We start from the raw sequence: 14,785 nt of genomic DNA, 5'->3' as shown, positions 1-14,785 counted from the left end.
CCACACTGAAATACACATTTGCCTTTTTTAAGAATCCTTCTGATTTTCTCATTCAAAGGAAGTTATTTTAAAGAGACTCAAAAAAGGAAATTTTTTGAGTCATCCATCCCTAAAATGTTTTCACTATCATGAGTCTATCCACCAAGGACTCCAAGTGACACCAAACCCAAAATGTACAGTTATCCTAAACCACTTTTGAATTATAAGCAATAATTGCAGACCAACCCGATTTTTTTCAGTCTAGGAAAAAATGCTGTATAACTGATTTGAAATGTGAGCCAGTCTCCCAATAGATGAAGGCTTCAAACAGCGTTTTTGGTTTTCAGATAAAGACTAAGCCAGGATATCATGGCAAAGATAATGTGTTTAACACAAGACATGTAACAAATCAGTTTAAGTCAGTCATATATTCTACTCTTACTGTCACTATGGGATCTTCCAGAAAATCGTAGTCTGGCTGGAAAGCCTTGCTTGGTGCTTCATTTCTTATTGCAGTGCCAACAAATAGCCAGGCAGGTGATATGTGAGGGCTGCAAATCCTCCACTGAAGTCAGTGGCATGACACCAACTCAAAGCAAAGGTAAGTCAAGCCCATCTTTCACGCTGTTTAAAAATTAAGGCTCAGCACACTGCCAAGTCTCCTTCTTAGACACACTGATGTCTGAGAAGTTTGCTTCGAGAAACAATTAAGTGTCCCATTCATCCTGAAAGCTGTTCATTCAGGAACCAAATGACTGCCCTCCTTTGTATTAGCCAAGATTCCTGCTCTCACATCTCAGGATAGCACTCTGCAGCAGCCTGAAGAACCACTTAAAATGATGTATTCATTATTCATTTCCAGAGTTCATTAAATAATCTTTCATATTTGTTTTCTTTGTACTTTTGCCACAACAGAGTGCAAATAAGCTAACTGCTGGGTCTCAGAGGAGAAGATCAAGGATGCTGATTACCTCAACATACAGCCTGTGTTGTGCTGGAGCTTACAGAAGAGCTTTGCTGCTCCTGGAAGCCCCAGAGCACACCCTGGGTAAGCAGCAGTCACTGCCTGCAGTCCACATCACCTGGGCACATCACCAGTCTGGGAAGGGCTCTGACAGCCCTCACCAGGGCTCTGGCAAGAGTGGAGCATAAGCCAGAAATCAGCAATTTCCCTTAGAAACAAGCAGCAGGCAAAAGCAATCCTTAGGGAAGGCAGAGAACCAAAAATCCACCCATGGGAGACCATCCCCAGAGAGCAAAGAGTACAACTTCCATCCCAAGCACCAGGCAGATGTCTTCCTGAAAGCAGTACAGAACTGATTGATGCAGAAATCCTGCTGAGGTAGAACCACTGCTATTGGAAATAGTCAAAGTATTAGGTAAAAAGATTATCCCTATCTAGACTGATTTTCATTCAGAAAGAGATCCTCGCTCTTCTCCTCACACCCACTTCTGTCACAAGATGGATGAATTTTGCAAACCAGGAGAAATACATTCCCCCTTACTGGCATTTGAGGCAGGACCAGGCAGTTTCCAACCAAGCTGGAGCCTGCTGGCCACTGTGTGAGCTGCTTTTATCCTGCTGTCCTCAGAAGCCTTTACACAGTCACTGCATCTGCTCCCTGGGGCTCTGGGGGAGGAATAAGCAGCATCAGTGGCCTGAGGGACTCCCACAGTTGTTTTGCAGAAGCTCAGACTGTTATTTAACTACTGCATCCTCAGATGATAGACTGAGGTTATGGCAAGCACTAGAGACTCCCAGTTGCCAGAAGGGCAGCGCTGCAGGAAAAGCAGCCTTGACTTTGACAGGCTGGAAGGGGAAGGAGAGGGCTGAGGCTGCAGTGAACTGGCCTGGGAACCCTCTCCCAGGTCAGTGCCTCACAGGATTAGCTCCTTCCTGAGAAATTCTGCACTTTGGAGAGAATCAGAAAATCCCTAAGGACAGGTAGCACCTCCCAATAGGTGGTGTTTAAAGAGAGCTCTTCCTCCCCCTCCAGCTGCTCATACCTCCCCCTCAGCACTAGGAAAATAGACTTAATCAAATGGCCACTGCTGAACACAGCACTGGATCAAAGAGTACAAAGGAGCACTGGAACCTGTGCCAAGCCAGGGCAGCAGCAGATGCTGCCACATGGCAGAGATGTGTTGATCCTGCTGCTGTGTGGGTTTCCCACCCATAGCAGCACCAGCTCTGCTGATATTTATCGTGTTTTCTCCATGGGGCCCCTGGTTAGTAGAGCTTTAATTTTTTGTTTTTTAACTTGTTAATGTGATTGCTCAGTGAGGTGAAATACAGAGGTCCTGAATGTATCTGTTCAGATGAGTTTTGTTAGCAGGGTACACTGCTCCTCTCATCAGCTGCCTCCCACCTCATTTCCTTCCCCCGCACAACATCCCCTGCTCTTTAGGCACTAATGAAGGCAACAAAATAGTTATAGGACTCTGGGGATCCGGTATCAGGAATTCTGCACCTATGTTAAAGGCCTGCTTTATTCACAAATGTAAGGATTTCTCTCCTAAGGATACTCCTCAGAAACTAATCCACTTGAGAGAAGGGAGAACATGCAAGTGAAAAGTAAAGTGCTGTCTTTTTGCTGAATTACCTCAAAGAGATAATCAATATTTACCTGCAAACTTTCTCACCACCCTAGAGGACAGCTGCTCCAACACAAGGGCAGAAATGAGTGTAAAAGAAGGGAAAATATTGCTAAATCCACTCCCATCCCCTTAAGAGGGCAAATGCAACTATTGAAAAGGCAAAAGGGACACTCTTTAATAAGTGCAGTTGTAGACAGGTGCCACATTCACCATGTACCTGTGCCCAGGTGAGCAGAGCAGGGGCACTGCTGAGCTTCACCCTCAGACCATCACTTGGAGCAGCATGAAGTTGCTTTTGGTAAAGCATCTTGTAGACACTTAAGGAATTTACTATGAGAGTAGCCTTTGGCACTGTGCTCCCTGTAGGAGAGTCAGATCCTCAGAATGTGGGTAACTTCAGGAGACAGCAGTTATACCCACGGACATATACCAGGATTTTGAGATCCTCTGCCAAACTGGACCCAGGACTAGACACAGCTGTCTGGAAGATTTAAGGCCCCAGCTGGCTGGAAAGCTCAGCCTCACAGCCCACCATGCCTGGGGGTTTGGTTGCCTCAGGCCCAGAGGAAGCTGCAGGTTTATCAGCCTTGTCCTCTGAAAGAGACAGATGTCAAACATTGGATACTATCACTCTGCTGGTTCTCAAGACTGATTCGGTCTGATCTAGAGGCAAAGATCTGGTTCAGCAAGAGGAGACTGGAGTTCAGCTGTGTGTAAGCAAACACAAGGCCTGGTTAGCCTACACAGCACAGGGGCCTTCAGCATCTCTTCTGACACAGATGAAGAGCCAAGCTACCAAGTGCCTTTGCCCAGAGACATGATACAAGCCACCTTCATTGCCACCTGTGCAGCTCCTCTTAAGCCAGCAGAAACTATCCCAGCATATTCATTCCTCTTTTCAGTAGGACACTAATATTCCAGACCTTCTATGCCATCATAATGTGGGGGTGTTCTGTAAAGGAAACAGATGTTGAAAGGAGTTGGTAGCAGGAGTGGGATCATTCACCTGTGACAACATTCCAGCTGTCCAAGGTCACTGATGAAATTATCTGAAGGTAATTGAGACATTCACGCCACAGAAAGATTCATCACCAGCCTTGGCTGGCTCTGGGAGAGGCTTAGAGCTAAAGGGGACTCTCCTCACTTTATGGCTTCAGAAGGACTAGGGTAAAACATGTTGGCAGAGAACAATGACAAAGAATCCAACACCACATCCCTCCCTCAGGAAGGTGGCCATTCCCTTCCTAGGCATCTTTTTGTCAGTCTATATCCCACTCCACATCATCTGAAGGATTAAAGAGCTTCTCTTGCTCGAAGAGGGAACAAAGCAATGGGCTTGTTCAGACCATGCTGCTTCCAAAGACTCTGCAACTGAAGTAATCCATGTGGGCTGCTCCACTGGACCCTAGGGAACACAGACACCTCTGTTGGCTACACCAGGAGCACTTCAGAGACAGACACGAACGAATAGGAAACTGCCAAGAATAGAAGTCACGGAAAGAGATGCTGTTGTGATGGCTCTTCCCCAGAAAGAAAACTTAAGAGTGATTCTGTCCCAATACCAGCTAGAAACTGCCAATAATAATATCAGTCCCTTCATACTGGGTTGAAACCTGCCATTAAGGATTCATTCAGGGTCAGATCTCTAATTAGTTTCTCTCATGTGATATACCCTGGGAACCACAGAGGACTCTGGAAAAATAATGCTGGAGGAGGAGTCACTTGGGTTGTTTCCTGTTGTGGCAAGAGGTGCAAGGGAAGAGAAGGAGGAAAAATACTTGCTCTGCCATTAGAAGAAGAGATCTTAAGGGTGTTATACTCCATATTGACTGGATTTGCTTTCTGAAATTCGACTTAATAAAACTAGGCTCTCTGAAGCAGCCAGCTGCTGCCTGCCTTCTCCCCCACACCTGTACAAAAGCAATACAGAGTGGGCTAAGTTACTGCAGCATCTTCTCTTGCTTTGTTTTATTTTTAACTCTGTGTCTTCCTCCAGTTCTCAGAACAGCTCCTGCACAGCCCTGTCATTTCAGACTCATTTCCCCCAGTGGATTTCAGACTCTTGCGATATTTCAAGTATCCATAGATGAGATGTCAGGACAGATTTTTTTTGTTGATCTCACTACCCCTTTCATTATTTATTTTCACTAGGCTTCTGAAAAGTAGTTGTTTTTCTGAAAAAAATGGGGCCAGCAGGGCCTTGTACACACAGTCCTGTTCCTTCTGACCTGAGTTTTGGTGCTTGTTAGGCCATGCTGCTACAGCACAAGTTAAACCAAAGTCAATCCCTTAACACAAGCCAACAAATCAGTCTTGGCCCACATGCTCCAAGAATGGCAAAGATAACATGTTTGGACTTCTTCCATCAAATAAATAATGCCTTGGAATCGAAGATAATGGGGCAAGTTACAATTTTTAGCTCACTTGCACCTGGGATTTTTTTATCCCATTATCTACTGTTTATATCATTTCTCATTAGAGCACCCTTGTGTCTTATGAAGAAGTCAGCATGTCCCCTGAGGCAGGCTTCAAGGTATATTCAATGTAATATTCCTAGTTGGTTTTGACTCATGGAAGAGCAAAAGGCACCACCTGAAAAACAATAAGCCTGCCACCAAGCAACCTCTGCTCTCATAACCATCACTGCTGTGTCTCACACTTTTCCCTGGAGCACTGTAGGAGATGTGCCACAGTCCCTATCAAACACCAGGCTTCAAAGCCTGGGGGAAAATGACAAGGAAAGACAACAGCAGTACCCACAAGTACCAGGCTATGCAGTGTTTTGCCTTTTAACCATACTGTGTCTCACAGGAGAGGAACAGCTGTAACAACTCACCACAAATACATCCTTTGAATCTCTCCAGCCTCCTGCTGAGACAAGATGAGACCATTACTGTACAAGTTCTCCTTTTCATGGAGGAAATAGCAACCTCTGCCCAAGCAAGACAGTCCCTGTCACAGTGCTGTCTGATAAGGCAGCTCAGAGAATTCCTCTTCTCGCTGATTTTTCTGTCTCAAAAGTTCATTAAACTGGTGGAAGATGAGGACTTAATCCCAGGTTGCCATCAAAAAAGTAGTGAGTTCAGATGGAAAATATCCTCTCATGAGTTACTGTCTTCCTCTAGAAAAAAAAGCAGTGATTTTTACCTATTTTTAATGTATAATCAAGCCAAACTAAGCTATTTGTTCTGAACAATCTTTGCCTCCACTTTTGAGGAGTAACACCCAAGCACACCCCCTTCCCCCAACTCCTCCCCTCCATCAATGCATCATTGCTGTTTTTTCTTTAGATCCAAGGATTCCACAATATCAAGACACATTTTTTTGCCCGACCTCTAATGAAGTCTATGAAGACAAAACTGAGCATGTTCCTGCTTTGCCTGCTCTCTCCCAGACCCCAGAACTTTTCTGTAGAAAAATAACCAGATGTGAACATCCAGTTTCCTACTCAGAAAGACCAGAGGATACTGCCACATCCCCACTGAAAGTCTTCACGTTTCACTTTTTATGATACACTTCTGTTCTCCACCTATTTTACATTTCCTGATATCTTGCAGTATGTCAAGAGCTCTCATCTTTTGCTGCACAGAGAACCCAGCTCAAACTTTTTAAAAATTAAAAACAAAATAATTGCTGTGTCCACTGAATCCAGGAGTCCTGGGAGAACAAAATTGAAAACTTTGCAGTGCACAGGCGAATTCCCCAAACCAGAGCTCTGAATTTCAATTGCACACAATGATCAGGTATTTCATCTTCAGTCAAGATGTGCAAAATAATGAAAACAAAGGCTTTAGATCTCAAGAGAGAAATCTAATCACTATTTCTCAGATGACAAAAGGTAATCCACATGTAGAGAGATTTACCTGCAAAGCCTGTTGCAGCAGCACTGGAATCTCATCACCTCATTTCTCCCATTGCCTTGCAGTTTCCACAGGGAATGAAGGCAGTTTGGAGCCCAATCCTGACCTGTTTCACTGCTCCAGGAAAGGAGTCATCAGAAAGAGTTTGTACTTTATTGGTCTCAGTAACCACTGAGAATTCAGGGGGTTCATTTACATGGTTTGACTACGCAGCACCTATAGAGGCTCAAGTGAAAACTGCCAGATCTAACAATGAAAAATATTACAAGATTAGGGAAAAAAAATGTTATGTAAGTGAATCACAGTTTGTCCTGCCAAACCAGGTTCTTGAAAATTGCTTTGAGAACTGTGAATGAATCTCATGCCTTTGTTAGCATGGACTTTTCCTACAAAAAATCTTGCCCAGTTTGGATATTGTTTTCCCTTCCTTCGCCTCACCTACACTGAGCTATTGATACTTGCACATATCCACGCAGAGCCAAACCCCAGTGATCCATGTAAGCAGCCTTTTGGAGCACCTGAGTTCATAGCAAAATTGCTAATGGCTCTTGGAGCAGGCCTCCCAGTCTGCACATTGGCTCTGAGCTGCCACAGCAAAGTACTGTCACTCCACACGTTTGGGCTCTGAAGCCCACAGGACAGTCTTCGTTAAATCTGACATTTTTAAGTGCAAGGGCCATTAGGAGATTCCCCAGTGTTTCTCTTCATGGTGTTTATTGGGTGACCTGAGCTATTGCTCACCACAAAACTGCTTCTGATTGCTGTTTTATGCCCTATTCTGATGTGCTGCTGCATCTTAACCCAAGGGGCTGCCTGGGTCCTGGCTGGTGCCTGCACTGTCCTGTTATGTGTGCCCATGACAGGACACCTATCCATACCACACTGGTGGCAGCCCTGCCCCAGATGCCAAGCAGGATCTGGAATGAGGAGATGTGCAGTGCTTTATCTTCCCATCATCTCCCCAGTTAGGCAGCTACAAGATTGTCTCAAGCAAAAAAAGAAAAAAAATCAAGATCAAAATCAATAATCTCTTCCACAGAGAGAGTCTGAATTATGATCTGAAGCATATCAGTTTAAATTTAAATACCTCCCAGGTCTTTGGATTAATCATAACCATTACCTTGCACAATCTTGGAGTTGTCAGCATACAGGGAAAACTTAGTGAAAGCAGAAAAGCAGAGAGGAGAAATGGCTATTTTCTACTGCCTTTTGCCAGTCTTGCCTGTTTTAGACCACAAACTCATTGGGGCATGAATATCTTCATCGTTATATAGTACAAGAGAGGACGGGATTGGCCTTGCTTTAGGCACTACTGTCATGTTAATTTAAAATTGACAGGGTTATATTCAAATTATGATGCACCCACCGCTCCCAAAAGCCCTTCTTGGAAAAGGCTATATACCAGGAAAAGAAAAAAAAATATTTCTATAGAATGTTTTAAAAAATGAACTTATAAAACTCAGTAGCTGAACTGTAATGCTAAGATTCAGATAATGGCCTGCTAATTCAGATGCTGTCCCACAAGCACTGCAAAACTACAGTTTAGCTCTACAGAATGGGTTTAGAGAAAAAAAAAAAATACACCAAAGAGAAAATAAGAGGCTTCTAGCACAAGTTCTTCGCTGCAGTCTGATTTCCAGTGCAGGCAGGTGGAGCTGAGGGCTCCAGCCAGCACGCAGTATTCTGCTGGCTGGGGATGCAGCAGTCTGCACAGTGATTGCTCAGTGTGCAGAGATGCTGGCAGATCGGTTCTGAAAGATCTTTAATACAACCAAAAGGAGAGAATTCATTTACCCAGAAAAGGTAGAAAAGACCTTTTGCAATAATATCAATAAAATCTCACTCAATCCCTGTTCCCCAAAATCCTCACTGCAAATTTAAAACTGATATATCATCAGCTGGCTGAGACGAGCAATTAAAACAGAACATTAGAAGAGACTTAGGTGAATTCGGCACCGTGTGTGGATATGTGGCAATAAATCTGTTCCCTGGCAGTGTGTGGGAGAATTCCTCCCTGCTGTGGATTCATATCCAGTATCAGGCAAGGCCTCACTTGCTTATTGCCAAATAAGCACTGGGACTGGTGCATAGGATGGCAGCATCCCAAGCTCTGTATGCGGGAAGAAAACAGTGCCAGGGCTGACTCTTTATACAGGTAAGCCACATTTCCACAAGGAAATGTCATGCCAGCTATTAATTCACGCAGGTTGCTCCCTCCTTCAGCCTGTGCTGTGTTATTATCTGTTTATGGAGGAAGGTAAAAACAACAGATTGTACAGAACCTTAACCCTCCCCCCAGCAAAACCAATCAATGTCACCGAGCAGATCAATTGAAAGAGAAAAGCTCCAGTACCTTTATCACACCCAGAAGTTTCTCCAGCTTTCAATGTGAATAAGGCTGTGTTATGAATGGCCATCTATGTAATAGAGTAGTAACAGCTGGGAGTTTTGGATAGCCCCTACAGCAACACAAGAGGGCACAGAAATGCTGCCCTATCCATGCAGGGCCACATTCCGGCTCCTATCAGGAGCACATGTGTGGGGAGCAGGGAAAAAATGGAAAATTGCTGGGAGGAGCCTCCAAAGCTTAGGAGGCAGCATATGATCCAACTCCCCCGACAGCAGCCGGGCAGCTCCTACTCTGCCAAGCTCTGCACTGTGACTATCTTTGGTCCATTTTCTACCAGCTGTGGCTGGAGGTGTAAGTGCTGGAAGCACAGCTTTCAAGTAGCTGAAAGCTAGAAAGCAAATATGTACTCCAAAGGGATTATTTTTAATTTCCTTGAGTACCACTTATTTGGGGCTGGACTCCCAATGAATTCAAGTAGCTGAGGCTACCAACAAGCCAGTGCTCCTAAAACCACCCAAATGAAGAGCTCCTACCTTGAAAGGACCTTGGCTCCAGCACAAAGCTATTTCTGTCTTAGCATGATCAATTCTGGGCTTTTTGTGCAGGAGAGCTCAGATCAGCCAGAGGGTTCCTTCTGCAGAGAAGCTCCGGTGCTGACACAGAGAACATCACCCTGTGAGGCATCAGGGCCACGTGCCAGGTGACTCACAGGAGCAAGGGACATTCAGAAACCAAATCAAATCACAGAACCACAGGGTTTTCTGGGTTGGAAGGGACCCACAAAGATCAAAGCCCAACTCCTGGCTCCTCACAGGACATGCCCAAGAATGCCATCATGTGCCTGAGGGTGTTATCCAAATGCTCCTTGAACTCCGGCAGCCTTGGTGCTCTGACCACTTCTCTGGGGAGTCTGTTCAGTCCCCCAATCACCTTCTGGGTGAAGAGGCTTGAGAGTGAAGAGCTTAACCAGCCTCTGTGGGCCTTCCCTGCAGACCTTTCCTACTCCATGAAAGCTGCTTTCCAAGGGTCCTGCCTGCTGGGAACAGGAGCAGCTCTGCTCCCTGCTGTTCTGCCAGCCAGAGGCTCTGCACCACGCTGGGGAAAAGCTGGGGAGGCAGGAGGAGCATCCTGACCATTGAGGAATACAGTCAGGGCAGGTAGCTCAGGGTGCAGCTGCAGACTGGGCTGAGGGGCACAGGGGCCCAAGGGAAGAGGCCTTAAGAGGCTGATCCATCCAGAGCTCAATCTACAGCGTCACCATGAGCTACCTGCCCTGAATCAACCTGCCTGTGCCCCTCAGCACTGGCATAACAGGCACAAAAGACAAGTTGTAACAAAGCTGTTTGTTTTTATGTCCAGACTCATCTTGCATGTGGCTCTGGATATTGCTCACCTGCTTCTGGGGCAGGCAGAAGCTTCTCCTTTTCCTTGAACTATTGAAAACAAGAGTCAGATGTAAACCTCAGCACATCTTGATCCTGTTTGCATGCTGTGTGATTGAAACCACCCCAGGAATAATTTACTCCCATAAAATACTTGGATGGCTGCTTGGGATGCTCTGACAGGTAAGTGCTCACAAAGTTTGGGGCAAGGGTAAGGCAAAAGCCAACACTGGAGCACATCAAGTGAGGCAGAATTAGCACCCCAGGTGAAGCCCCTGAGCAGGTAACACACACAACTCCCAGCCCAACCACTGTGTCATGGCAAAGACCGCAAGAATTTGCTTGACTGGGTGTTCTTTGCAATCAGATCTCAAAGCTTCAACTCAGTCGCTCATACAGGGCTCTGCTCCACCCTCAATCCTTCACCTCTTCCTGCCTCTCCTCAAATGCTCCCCTGCACAAACCTCAGCCTGATACCAGCAGCAAAGTCCCAGCAGCCTGTACTCGGAAGCCAAGAGTTAGCCTAGACATTAAACCTTCATTTTAACCTTCCCTGAGCTTCCTGAGGGAAAAAATAACTGGTCACCAGTCACACTGCAAAGGGTTAACCTCCATCCTCCAGGTGCAGGAAAAGTCAAACAGCAAACCATGACTGCAGACTGGGGTGGGACAGAAGCCACCACAGAGGGGACATCAGCTCCATTTTCCTTGTGCCTTTGCTTCCACCAAAGCTCACGTTGCCTGCAGAGAAGAACACAAGGAGCTCCCATCTCCTGTGCTCAGCCTCAGCCAAACCAACAGCCCAGCTCCCAGCAGAGCAATCCCCAGCATCCCTCGAGACCATAACAGCAAAGAGAATGCCAGAGGCAACGGCCTATTTTAATCTCCCTGTTATCTGGATCATCCTGGTTATGAGGAACATTACATTGTTTCAGCTGTAGCAGCCACACTAAATTACAAGATAATAAACAATTAAAATAGATTATTATTTCACTTGTCATATTTTAAATCCATCCCTTCACCCCGGAAAGGTTCTGGGACCTCATGAGTAACACCAAGTCTCTGGACATCTTTCAAAAGCATTTTTGATGAGTCAGAGACAAAAAATGCCACAGGCCTGCTCTGAGGCCCACAGCAAGAAAGGAAGCACTGCTGTAGGCACTGACAGGATCTGGAAAGGCAGTTGAGCCTGATAAGGGCTGTAATGGGCTTAACAGAGGTCCCAGGGTAGGCTTCATCCTCACCTGGGGGTGCTCAGCTGTGGTCTGGGCTGGCTCTGAGAGATTCCTTAATAAAGGGTCTCTTTTTTTGGCAAGTGTTAGAGCTACTGTCTGACTGGTGGGTGGGTTGCTCAGACAGTCTTCAAGTAATGAGGATGTTTTGCTGCATAAGAGAGAATCTCTAGGGAACTATTTATAAGTGATCCAACAGGAATCCATGTTATCCTTCAGCCCAAAGCTGTCTGCAGACCTGCATTAAAGCCCACAGGAAATTTTGGATCAGGTCTCCAGATTCTCCACTCCTTCCCTTTCATTTTCTTACACTGCAAGAGCACACCCTGAGGAGGCAACAGGAAAGCAGCTCCTCAGCATGGCAACACACCCAGGCCTGACCCACAACACCTCCTGCCACACCAGCACCAGGCTTCACAGCAGTGCAGGTGGTCAAGTGTTATCACACTCCAGTGTTTGAGACTCGGATGAAAAATGGAGATTCAGCAGTAAACTGACACCTCAGATTCAGCTTCATATTATGCATATACCTCATCTGAGAAAAAGGCTCACTAATTACTCAGGAGAAGCCCATAATCTTGCATATTTTAGAAATAGGCAGGTCAAAAAACTCTCCCTAAACTACCTTAAAAACACCAAGAATTAGGCTGAGAGAAGGAGAATTTTCTACAGAGCAGCACTGGTTTCTCAAAATATTTTGAACATTTGTAATTTAAGGAAGAAAAAACAACACTCCACTTTCAGAAGCTGGGGAGCCCTTGACAGATTTGTTTCCCTCACTTGTAATTTTCAGCAAGTTTATCAATTTAAAAAAAATATAAATTATCTGCAGAACACTAGGAGGGGAAATTGAAATAACTCCCAGGAAGGTACCAGGACAGTTTTTACTCTCATTTTAGAGATATATGAAGACATTGACCCATAAATCCTCAGAGAGTGTATTCCTGATAGATTAAGGATGCATTAGACTTCTTTTTGCCTCAAACAAGGCTGAGGAATACTGCCAGGAGCAATTTTAACCTACTGCAATGTGTATGGAATCTGAGGAACAAAAAGGGTTAACACCTTCAGCTACATATTTGTCTGGTCTATCTTAAAACTCAGTCCTGTTGTATAGGATGGTCACCTGAATTATCCCAGATGCACATTCCGTGTGACAAAGTTGACATCACAGCCCAGATGAACACTGGCCACTTCCCCTGGAGTGGGTTCCCTGTCTGATGTAGTCCCTTTTTGGGCAGAGATTAAACAGACACCTCCAGCTTTCCCAAGAGCCCTTAGGGACAGAAATGGGTCTCCAAAACGATCAGCAAGCTTCTGCCTTGCCTTTACCTACAAACACAAACCTCCTCTCCAGGCAGTTGCCCTGGTGGCTTTCCGGGCTCTCCTTGGAGAGGTAAATTGCAGAGGCAGCACCAAGTCCCACTGGGAAGATGTCTACTAAACACTATGTGAATGGAAATATTTACATCCTTAACAGGGAGGAAGAATCAACAGGAAGAAAGGCAGATTCAACCCCAGTTTCAACAGGGAAAGAGCAGCATGTTCAGAAAAACCAAGGACTGTGCCAGGCATTGCTCATGGGGGGCTGATGCTTTTGTAGCTCAGCCCAAAATACCAATTTTCAAGGTGGGAGTGACTTTTTCTAGAAAGGCAAAGCTACTGAATATCCAGGCTAGGAGCAAACCCCAGGTCCCTGCCCTTCCTCTAGAGCTTGGTCTCTTCCTCCACTCTGCACAGCAAATAACAAGAGAATTTACTGAGGTGAGAGAACGTTTTCTTGCTCAGCACAGTGAAAACTGCAACAAAAGGCATTACCCAAAAGTCAAAACTGAACCCCTGCAACAATAATCTTGTGATGGACATTAAGACTGATAGGCTCTATAAGGAACAGCAAACCCACCTGTCTGACATACTCCATATTAATTATCTATGTTGTGGAGAAGCTAATGGTGAGCAGTACAGTCCTAGGGTCTGTAAATCCTGGATCTCAAACCAAAACACAGACAGAATGTTATGCCTGTCCATAAAAGGCCTCAGCTACTGAGTCTCCTAATCCTGGAAGTCCTCTAACACCACACCTGGAACCAGACTCCAACTCCCTCCTAAGAGAACCACTTGACTTAGCAAACAGTTTTTCATTGAAAGCAGCAGATAACGGCCCTGACAAAATGAGGCCCTGGGGGCAAAAGAATCCCTGGGCCTGCCCCAACATTAAAAAAATGTAGAATTGTATGCTTGACTGGACTGCACATCTCTAGTTTTGTCTAACTGAGGGTGAGCTGAAGTCCTGTTGTGTTGCAGGCAGCTCACAGATGGAGACTTAATGAGTGAGGAAGCCTTTCTTTTTTTCTGAATCAATCCTATGGATGCCCAAGGTTATTGCAAGTTATTGCATCAACACTGAATCACTCCCTCTTTGGCATATTTAATTCATTTAATTCATCCCCTTCATAAATTTTTTTCATTCCACTGAACTAAAAAAAAAAAAAGTGTGAAAGGGAGAGGAAAAAGCCCAATACACTGACTTTCAGCATCCCAAGTCACTTAGCCTCAACTTGAATTTTAGCTATACAACCAGACAGCAGCACTAGTTGTTACATCAGGAGTTTGGAAGCAAAGGGAAAGGAGCAGGTGAAGCAAGCCCAGGAGATATCCAAAAGGAAAATATCTTTAAAGCTCCACTGAATTAGTGACACTTACCTGTTTGTTCCATTTTGTGCCTCTGGGTTTCTCTGAAATAGAGAAAAGCAATTATGAAGTGACCCATTTTCCTCCTGTTTAGAGTAAGGAGGAAACAGAGGGAAGGGAAAGAAGGGGAGGAGAGGGAGAGTTGCAGAAAGATAATATCAAAGGGTAGAGAAGGAAAAAAACCCCAAACCCTTACAGCAGGTAGGAGGGTAAATTGTGATGACCCAGTTTAAAGGAAGACCAGGAACTAGACCTACCAACAGTCAACACCTTCCCACGCACTCTAAGGAGAGGAAACAGCAAGGGAGAAGAAAAAACTTGGTGCTTACAGCTCCTCTTTGAGCTACAAATTCACTCCTCTGGGTTAAAGTTCATGCAAGGGAAGTCTCATGCCAAAAGAGACTATCACTCACCAGCCCTTTTACCTGTGTAAGAGATGGGTGGAACTACAGCCACATCCTGGTTGGGATGGAGCAAATCAGGGCCAGGTGCAAAAAATTAAGGTGAAAAGAGCTCAGCCAGTTTGCATTAGCTGAAGCTGCCTCACAGGTGAGGGTGGGAGACACATCAAGTTGCCAGGGAAATGGTCGATGTTTCTCCTTGTAAAAGAGCCAAGAAGTGGCATGACATGCTGAAGTCAGAGGAAGTCACCATGATGGCATGGTCTGAGGTCACCATGATGGCAGCTCTAGT

The 14,785-nt window shown here is 45.3% G+C and overlaps 1 long non-coding RNA gene across 2 annotated transcripts in view; it reads right to left on the bottom strand.

The window, feature by feature from the left end:
- The window catches only part of LOC136358514 (uncharacterized), a 29,884-nt gene extending 15,391 nt beyond the window's left edge, over positions 1 to 14,493 (bottom strand). For both annotated transcript variants that reach the window (XR_010743137.1, XR_010743138.1), the window contains exons 1-2: positions 14,422 to 14,493; positions 14,105 to 14,136 (exon numbers count right to left, since the gene is read on the bottom strand). This is a non-coding gene — a long non-coding RNA (uncharacterized lncRNA). The remainder of the gene's footprint in view (positions 1 to 14,104; positions 14,137 to 14,421) is intronic.
- Between the last annotated feature and the right edge of the window lie 292 nt (positions 14,494 to 14,785).

Source organism: Sylvia atricapilla, chromosome 3 (assembly GCF_009819655.1).
Source record: "Sylvia atricapilla isolate bSylAtr1 chromosome 3, bSylAtr1.pri, whole genome shotgun sequence".
Classification (NCBI taxonomy): Eukaryota; Metazoa; Chordata; class Aves; order Passeriformes; family Sylviidae; genus Sylvia; species Sylvia atricapilla.
This window is presented reverse-complemented; position numbering and strand designations above follow the sequence as displayed.